This window comes from Pholcus phalangioides, unplaced genomic scaffold (assembly GCF_987345545.1).
Source record: "Pholcus phalangioides strain wild (caught in Gottingen) unplaced genomic scaffold, Ppha-v1.0 ptg000011l_1, whole genome shotgun sequence".
In the NCBI taxonomy this organism is placed as follows: Eukaryota; Metazoa; Arthropoda; class Arachnida; order Araneae; family Pholcidae; genus Pholcus; species Pholcus phalangioides.
Window position 1 is genome coordinate 53,619,272 of NW_028301604.1, and position 10,283 is coordinate 53,629,554.

At 35.9% G+C, this 10,283-nt stretch overlaps 1 protein-coding gene across 1 annotated transcript in view; it reads left to right on the forward strand.

Annotated features, from left to right (window-relative positions):
• Positions 1–10,283, forward strand: part of LOC149080563 (octopamine receptor beta-2R-like) — a 138,441-nt gene that overhangs the window by 114,486 nt on the left and 13,672 nt on the right. The gene's annotated exons all lie outside the window — the stretch shown is intronic.

The following is a 10,283-nucleotide window of genomic DNA, read 5'->3' on the forward strand; positions in this document are numbered from 1 at the left end:
TATTCTTATATATATATGAGATATTATTCTTACTCTGTGGCTTAGACAGAAAGAAATAAAAAACAATCGTCCCAAAAAAGGGACAATGGTAAATAATGAGTTAGCTACCACACGACACAATGAAAGTATGAAGAGATTAAACGAGACTTAATAACATTAGAGATGCCTTCGATGTGCGTGTTTAATAGATGACACGAAAAAAAACCACCAAAAACTGAATCTCGGAGGTTTTTTGTACAGACAGTGTACGCGTAAATATTTGGCGTAATCGAACATGGATCCTCTCTTATCTTTCAGAACATTAAAGATGCGTTATAATATTGCCTAAAATATATCGCTTATACATATACATATGCATTTTGCTTAATTAGATTTCGATTTTCTCAACTTCCGGATTAAAGGCTTATGTGGATGTCTGTACATACACACAGAAGAGAGAAGCTCAGTATATATCTCCTCTAAAATAAATTTTTCAAAAGCTGTATGAATGCAGTATACCCTGTTTCATTAACTGTGGTTAGTAAAGTACTGAAATAGCAATGTCACATTAACAAATTAATTAATGGGAAGACTAGATGAAATTTAAACAAATATTATGAAATGAAAAACCAATTTAACCTGATATGAAATTTTCCATATCAAATAAAAATTAATTCGACAGGTAAATTTAAATGGAAACAATAACTCGATTTGATTATGTAGATAGTTAACATCTCAAGTGTAGATTCTATTAATTTTTATTTTTATTTTTGTCTAGCTTTTTCTCTCCCTTCTGATATTAAAAATTTGTCATTGATTTGAAGTGAAAAAAAAACCATAGCATGAAATTTTTTCTCTTATATCAGCTTTTGGTTGCTATAATTCATTTTTTAATTTAATAAATAAATATATTTACACCTATTTGGCCGATATACTTCGTTCTCTTTATCTTTCTTTCAGATCAAAATCAATTAGAAGATTTATGTGTACCAAAAGTTCAGAGATGTCATAGGGTCGAGAGCATTTTACTAGCTTTTAGCCACTGCTCTCTTCCCTGTCCCAGCTTTCTTCATCACATTATGAATTAACTTTTTTCTACCGTGTCCATTCAAACATTTTTTCTTTCTCTTTGCATTTTCTTTCAAATATTGTAAAATATGTAATTTGATTGTAAACTCTAATTTGTATAGTATTGTCGTAATTGACTGGGGACAAATAAATTATGTTATGAATTTATCGGATATCAAGGTCACGATGATGATAAACTTAAGATATGGGGGAAAGTGTAGGGGGCATTGCTGAACATGGTTGCTGACGCTGTTGCTAGAAAAAAAGTTGACCAACAGAGAACTTCTCTGAATATATTAATAAAAACTTCCATACCTAAGCATTCCAGAATTTCTCGTGCACTGACGAATGGAATTATTTCATTGTTTCATTTCTTACGGGTCAATACAAAATCGCAGAATATCTAAATTTAGGTAGAACAAAGTTTCCCGACATCAAATGAAAGTGTACTTTTGCAGTTTCTATCATATTTATGAGAAATAATTTTATATTGATAAAGAGTGCAAAAATTTCAAAAATATGCTCGGACACGTGACCGGCAGCACAGGTGACATGATACTGAAAATGGCACGTAAGTGTTTGCTAAAAAAATTGTTAAGAACTTTTTGAAGATAGAGAGATAGTGTTTACGTTTTTATATTTATCCTAAAAATTTGCCATTTCCGTATTTCATATTGCTTAAGAACCGCTCTATATGTTCAACCCTTTCAGTACCACATTATGAAAAAACGAAAATAATTAGCATAAAAAATTTTTGGTATGCCATTTTAGTTCTAATTAGGGCCTAAAAACAAAAATAGTTTTTATTCAAAAAATTACTGATTTAGTACACAACGATTTAATTAACTTGGTACTTGATCAATCTTTCATCAGCACTATACGCTCATGATCAAAATAAAAAATACTAGTTGAAATATGTTGAATAACGCATAAAAACACACAATATTTGTTTATTTTACCACAAAGAAAGCAACAATTTGTTTTATTCATTTGTTAGGGAACATTTTGTAAAAGCAGTGTTTTACTGCATTACAAAATGTATAATTATGAGTGTTATTAATTAAAATATTTAAAAAACTATTTTTCCCACTCTTGTGCTGTCATCTAGTAATCGTAAAGTAGTCATACAACGTTTATACATCAAAATACCAACATCCAACAATGTATGTAAGTGAGGTTACGGGGTCAAAAAAAATTGGTGTACCGTCAGTACTGAAAGAAATATAAGAGGCTCCCTCGTTCACGATGTATGGCGAGAAGATCTTGAGCCCTATTTGTGATTTATCATTCGCGCATACATTTCATTTCATACCGCACATCGCCCATGCTCTATCGACAATTGCCAATTAGAGCCATTGACCTGGATGAGGGGCTAGACGGTGTCGGTGCTTCATTAATGCACATATAAATTACGCATATGCACACACGACAATAAAATACATTTTTAAAAAAGTAAAACAAAAATACAAATAGCAAAAAAAACATTTCAATAGAAAATAAATTTACAAAAATTTATAAAACAACACTCAAGTATCGCCACCACGCGAACAGATGCCTCATTTGGTGCGCTTATACGCTTTTCAGCCATGTCTCGATATTACCGACCGGCCCAGGTGACGGCCAAAGGTATTTGCGGGCACCCATTTTAGCCCCCCAGCGTTCGGTTGAGCTTCTGCCGCCATATTTCGGAGTTTATTATTCGCACAGTTGGCTTCAGTTCCTCTTAAAAACAACATTCGTCCACGTAGTCTGACTAGTGAACGAATATATTTAAACTAATAATGAATATTCATATGATGATTAGGCCCGCCAGAACTCTCCATAATTGAACATCTTTTCGATGCACTTAGGAGTGCAATAGTTTACTCTTTTTTTCGTTTTTTTCACCACAATTTTATAAATAATTGAGTAAATCAATCAAAAGTAACATTTCAATCGAGTAAAGTTTTAAAAATATTTCGACCATTGCTCAAATTCGCAAGTTTTGTCTCTAACATCAGTCTTTTTTTCTATATTTTCGTCTGAAATCATGCACCGAAAAATGCGTATAAACTATATTCAAATAATGTACTGTAGCAATTAATTGTTTATTGGTTACTTACAGAAGGGGTTCTTAACCAGGGGTCCTTGAAAACATTTCAGGGGCTCCGTGACCATAGGAAGAAAAAAAACAACTCATTGTTTTCACATGGTTATATTCTGAATATTAATGTTGACATTCATATATTATTCACGGTGTTATACCTTGACCTTTATTTTATTGGCACAAAGGATCCATGAAACACAAAAGATTAAGAGAGAACCCCAGATTTATTTTAATAATCTTAGTTTACCGGACCATGGTCTCAAAAAAAATGCACAATGAAATACGTCTATAATGATAGTAATGAAAAAATACTCTGCTCGCTGACAGCAAACTCACAACTCTCAGATCAAATGATCAAGAAATTTCGCTCGCTTGCACTACGTTTTTTTTTTTGCATATTTTTAGAAAGTAAATGAATAGAAGAATTTGGTATAAACTTGGGGGGGGGGGGTATTGACAATGTGTTCGAAGCTTTCTGAAATGATTCATCTTCTACAGTGGTACACGCCCATCTGACCTCTTCTCTCTCTCTCAGTATACGGATAATAATGTACACAAGAAACCTTTTCCAATTTGAAAAGAATTCTACTCATCCGGATTATTCTCGGAATTACTTCAATTACTTCCACATAAAACGAATATGTGGAGGAGCAATCAATTCACCGATTCATTTAGTTTGATCGACTTGTACAGATAAGTTAAAAATGGCAAACAATCTTCGAACAGGCCACCACGAATGTTTGGAGAAATCGATTGAAATTGAGTGAGAAATGTGTCTGTGGCAGGTGAAGTCGAAGAACTATCAAAACAGAAATAAAAAGGAGGAAAGATACAATAAGTTAACAAGTTGTTCAGCAACTAGGCCAGTCGTTTACAGCATCATCTGTGGAAGTCGTGTTTTTGAAAAATTCGAACTTTGGAACTTCGAAGTAATCCAAATAACTGGTTCCAGAAACTTTACCTGAATGATCTAGATGCACCGAATTGTTCAGGTATACTTAAGCGTGTGTAGGGGTCTGTTTGGAGACCTATTATTATTATGCCACCATAGAAAAACAATTAATTTAATTTAACACGGGGGGGGTAAATTTATTCTATATCGATGGGTTCTACTGTATAATGCAGAAGTGGTTACTGCTACCACGGAGAATTCATCAACTGTCTCGCTAACGGTATGCAAAATGTGGGTTTGTTAGAAATGACCAGATATGTGAGAAAAGCCTCTTTTTAAGTACTACTACCGAACCACATATGCACCTCGTCCATATTCCTCTGCAGAACTTCTAACGAATTGGTACATGTTGCAATGTGTTTGTAGCGAACCTGACGTGAAGTTTGTTTCTGTCTAATGCTTGTTGTGTGTAGTGATTTCATCTGCCATTAATTTTTCTAACTATTAGTGATGATTGAATACTTGTATCGTTGTGTAGGCCTCTTGCTCTCTGGGACGAGACTTTTTAACGGAGAGATCGGCTCGCATTCGCATCTTGAAGTTGGGAACCACAGAAAACCGACTTCAGCCGACCACCACTATGGTGACGGTGGGGGTGCGAATCTTTTAAAGTACTGTAGTACCATCATGAAAAGTCAATTTTGGACATTCTTGTTCTCGTGAACATTACGCACGATTAATGCTCCCTCGAATTTGTGAGCGTGCACCGCCGTTCACAGTGGAAATTTTTCCACGCGAGCAAATTCACTTGATAAACCATTTATTGCTGCATATGGTTTGCCTTTCCGCTCACGGAGAAAATTGGTAAAAATTTGCGTTAGAGGGAACGTTGCTTACGATTATGAGTATATTTAAACTTTGGAATGATAGCAATTTTCTTGTCTTATACTCTGTCCATACCAAATTCCTTCGAATTCTGTCGGACAGAATTCAAAATATTTAATATGGATTTTTAAAAAAATTTAATGTGTTTACATTGGATGAACGCAGATGTCGAGGAGATATGATCGAAGTATTAAAAATTTTCAATGAGATGGATAGAATGGACCATGAACTTTTAGTACACCGCCAATCGACTGCTTTTACAAGGGGACACCAGTATCGATTGGTAAGGGACAATGCAAGGTTATGGTGTCGCAGGGGGAATTTTTCTCTAATAGGGTTGTCAATAAATGGAATAGCTTACCCACGGAGATAGTAAATTGTAACACAATTGACACGATTAAGAAGAATTATGATAAACATGTTGGGGTAAATCGAGAAGCTATTCATACTTAGAATAAGACAACCGTAAGTATTCTTTATGGGCATTGTATAATATTTTATCATGTGTATATATTGTTTATAATGTTTCTAATTACATTTTTAATTTTGTTGCTTTATTTTTGAAATATATGACATCCATATTTGTTATGGGCATCTTTTTCTCAGCCACTTCGTTGGGCATTTTGCCTGTTGTGGTGTTGTATTTGTATTTGAAAAAAAAATTGTTTAGTCTCTTGATTTTTTGAACATCAGTGTTATTTTTCAAGAGAGCTTTCTCTTTATTCTTTTCCCTATGTAAGTGAAAATATTTTATACGCAGATCGGGTGTCAAACCTACATGTTGTATGCCTGAAAATGTCTACCACTTAATCGGTAAACAAGATTTTGGGAGCAAAACATTGAGAGAGAGAGAGAGAGAGAGAGAGAGACTGTTATGTATGAGAACGTTATATAATCAAAGAAACTGCACAGTTTAGAATGAAGTTGTATTTAACAGCAGTTTTAAGAGAGACCTTCCTCTGCAGGCTGAAGTTGAAATTAGGGGCCGAATCACCTTAGTCATCGATAGTCAACAGCCTCTTTATAAGCTCATTGCAGTCTTTTCTTGGCGATTTCTTCCACATCCTTGCATCTCAATGCCAAAAGGATGTTGCGGACGGGAAACAAATTACTTTTCCTTTGGCTTTCTGCACCTATAATCAAATTGACTCAAGGCCTGTGTCTACATACATGGAACATTCCAATAAGGAAAGCATGTAAAAAAAGAGCGGCAAAGAGAGGGTAAGATTGATGCCGTTTGGAAAAAAAGAGACTTTTTCCGAATCTTCGAAAGAAATAGGAGAAAATATAGTAAAACACTAGAATAGACAGTAGAAAAGTTAACGCTTGCTAACAAGGTCTTGACAATGTCTTGGTCCTATTGGTTCTATTCTGGAGGCCAATTGGTCGAGACTCATGTACCAGAAAATCTCATCAAGACATCTTGATTCTTTCATATTTATTAAAGTACGGGGTTTTTCTACAGAAATAACGAAACCTAATTTTCATATCCTTTTCCACTTTTACCTGAAACAACTATCAAGATATCCCGATTTCATTTATTTATGATATTTTGAATCAATTTCCTTTAAAATTTCTATGTATCCATGACTTGCTGCCTGGCAGTCCAGTGGTTAGGGAGTTAGCTTCTGACTGTGCAGGTCGGGTTCAAATCTCGCTTCGGGCATGGATGTGTCTACTAACACACTAGCAAATTCCCTGGACAGATCGTAAAGGTCTCTTGGGAATACGTGCTGATCACGTTAATTAATTTTTAAAAAAAAATCTCTGAAGATAGTGATTGGGCAGTAAATGCGGGATGAAGAACTCAATTCTCTCTCTCTCTCGCAATAAGATAACAAACCGATAGGAAAACTTTGTGCAGCTGGTTTTTGAGTAAAAATTTCTTTTCAGTAATGCGTATACTAATAAGAATCAGATATATGTGATAAAAGTAACCAGGGGCCCTACCATTCCCCCCCCCCCATGCTTATAAAAGATATTCCGAGAGAAACTGACGTCTAGCGCTCGCGATTACTATAGGTGTTCATTCTGAGAGCGCATGCGCATTAGAGACAAATAGATGTTCGAGAATTGATATATTTAATTAGGACAGACTAGAAGCAACTGTTGAGTAGTTGGTACGCCGCTGAATCGAATTCTGCAGAATGGGGGGGGGGATTCATGGTTCGAATCTCACCCGTAACGCTAGTTTATCCCCTCTTTCTTACATCTTCAATGTTTTTGAATGATCATTATTATTTTTTTCTTTTTCACTTACATTCGAAGCTGTTATTAAACGTCCCGACATCCCCGGAGGTGTGCGGGGTCAAGATGCACTTGCAGCGGGGATGGCGTATCAGCCAGCCGCTCCACACACGTTCTATTACTTTCGCATAATAAAATGAAAGTATTTGATGTTTTGTGATTGTATTGTAATTGTTTTTCGATAAAAAAATGAATTTTCCACAAACGCATCGCCATCGCGAATGTAAAGTACCGTAATCCGAATCTCAGTCAGCGGTTCCCTCCACTCCTTGGAGCATAGTTTTCCTTCCGTGTGTGCGGAGGAAAAGTCAAAGAATCATCCGCAGATGTAAGGTAAAAGAGGGGAAAAAATAACGTTACACACACTGGCAGGATTTGAACCACGAACCTTTCGGTTGCATTCAATTCGGCGTCATACTAACTGCTTAACCGGTGCTAGGCGGTCTTAATAAAATGTATCAGTTCTCGAACATCTCTTTGTCTCTAATGCGCATGCGCTCTCAGAATGGACATATAGTAATCGTGAGTGCTAGACGTCAATTTCTCTCAGATTATCCTTTGTAAGCATGGGAGGAGGGTGGGGATGGTAGGGCCCATGCTCTTCGACAGCATACCACTAAAACCAGATCAATGTTTCCATACAAAAGATTGGAAAGAGAACTTAAATATAGCAACAAGGGGTGGATTTCTTAGCAGTGCCAACAATTGGTAGGCACAGTAAGACCCAACAATCGGAATTTTTAGTATTCTTTTGAGGAAAAAACATTCAATAGTGTCACTGACTTAGGGGTGGGGGTCATCGTAAACAAGCGTTTATGATTTTCACAGCATGTTTGAGCTGCTATTGAGAAATCGAATAGGATGGTGGAACTCAATAGTTCAGTCGAGTTCACTAAAGAATATCATCCCTCCATTTTCGAGGTTTCGCTATACCAACTTGGTATACGCAGTGCAGTTTTGGAGACCATCACAGTCACAAACATTTACTATTCCACAAAGACGTAAGGTGATTTCATTCATTGACGGGAATGTAGGGTAAAACCTATCCGTGAAAATACATAACCGGGGCTCATGACGTATGATTCATATATTTCCACATTATTTTTCGTGACCTGTTGAAATGAAAATGAGAATTTATCGGTGAACAAACAGCCTCATCGGGTACAACAAATGAAAATGTGCATAACGGTTTCACGAGAAGCATAAACAAATTATTTTTTCAAAATCATATGCTGATATTCGATGTATTGACAACGTTCTGATTATCACGAAGCTTTTTTCATTCGCGTTTAAAACTGAATTTTCTAACACATTTTTTATACCGGAAAAGTACTGTACAATATCAGAACCTTTCACTTACGACATGTGTCAAGTACGGGTCTGATATTTGATTCTTACTGATGGTACTTTATAGTGTTTTACCAACATCGATTTTTCTTTCATACAATAAGACGTGGACGGACGGCTTTATGTGCGGTATCTTTAGAATGGTTTAGCATACCCCAATTTCGGTCATATCTTTTTGGTCCGAAAAATAAATCTACCGTCAACCGGTACGTGACTTGCCACTTTTTTTCTTCTTCTTTCAACTGCTTTAACTAACAATGTACGAAAATGCTTCAAAACCATCATAAAACATTAGCCTTGGTCTCCAGTTTTACAGTCTGTGGAAACGTGACAACTCAAGTGAACATTTATACGTTAAAAAAACAACGTTGGCAAACGGGAAACGGGGGAGAACAAAAAAACAAACCCCAGAAACGGAACAGCTTTGCCATCTGTGTTTAAATCAGTGGAAATCACCCAAAACACATCAGAAAAAAAGACTTTTAAACTATGGAAACACCTTACACATTAGTATTAACTCTTTATTCTAAAGAAAGACACAAAAATATTGAAAACATTAAAGTCGAAAAGTGTTAAATTCACAAACTTTAAATTGTGTAAAAACTGTAAAAGAAAAGTTTTACATTTTCGTCCGAAAAGGTAAATTTGTCACAGTTTTCTTAGTAAGAAAGTTCAATTATATACACAATGTCTTGTACACATTGAGTTAAACTTCATCAGGTACGTTTGCGGTGAAAACAATTTTCCCTTTTCAGTCGTACAACGATATGAAAATTCGAACTCCTCGTCTCCATAGAATTGAATGAGTATACCAACATTATGCTTTACACTTTTTCTTTCACCAAAAACTTTACCAAAACAAACATTCCGGGCTGTAGTTGTTTAAGAACCGTACCATCAATCTTCTGGACCACGTTGACATTCATCATTTCATCATGTTCGTCTATGATTGAATCATGTCCCTCTTCACAAGGAAGAAGCGGGAACAGCAGCAACGACTAATTCCCGTCAAAGCTCTTCAGTAGGTTCTGCATCTTTCTCTGGTCGTCTCTGATTCAGATGTGCCATGTAAAGAAAACGCACAATTAAATTTATCACTACTGCGATGGTCATTCATCTGATTGTTCTTACTTTTACGAGTCCCCTCAAACTGATTCGTTGTAGAGGTACTCGGAAGGGATTGGTCCTTCTCTATCAAGTGCGATTTGCCAACGGCTTCTCCTGGTGCCACATCAATTCTCCGTTTTCTTCTCTTCTGTAGAATCTGTCTGCAGCTCAGTATCATCATAATTTTGATACCTGTGGCCTCCCAACTTGGTGCTAATGCGTCTTGGCATCTGAACAACCTCTAAAGCAAACACGAAAAAATGCACGATTTGAAAAACAAAAGTATGCAAGAATTTTTTGAGAAAATTACGAAATTTCTGGTTGGCAAATTTGCCTCACTTTCACTGACCTTCCTGGTGCAACATTGGCAAGTAATATTATTGAACCTAAATTAAACATAAAATTTACATCTAAAAGTGATTCTGAAAGAGGATTTTATGCTGATTAAGCAAAACAAGTAGTTTTTACTTGCCTTTGAATGAATGGGCAGGGTGAGATACATTATGTAGACTACCAAAAACTCCTATTCTACAAGTCAAAAACAAAAACATTGATAAAGACCTGTAAACAACTGATGAGGCTGAAAACGTGCGAAAAGGCTAGCATTCAATGCGATAAAAACATTGACGCCTCTATTGGTTGGTTCAGGAACTTGGCAGGACGCAAAACATC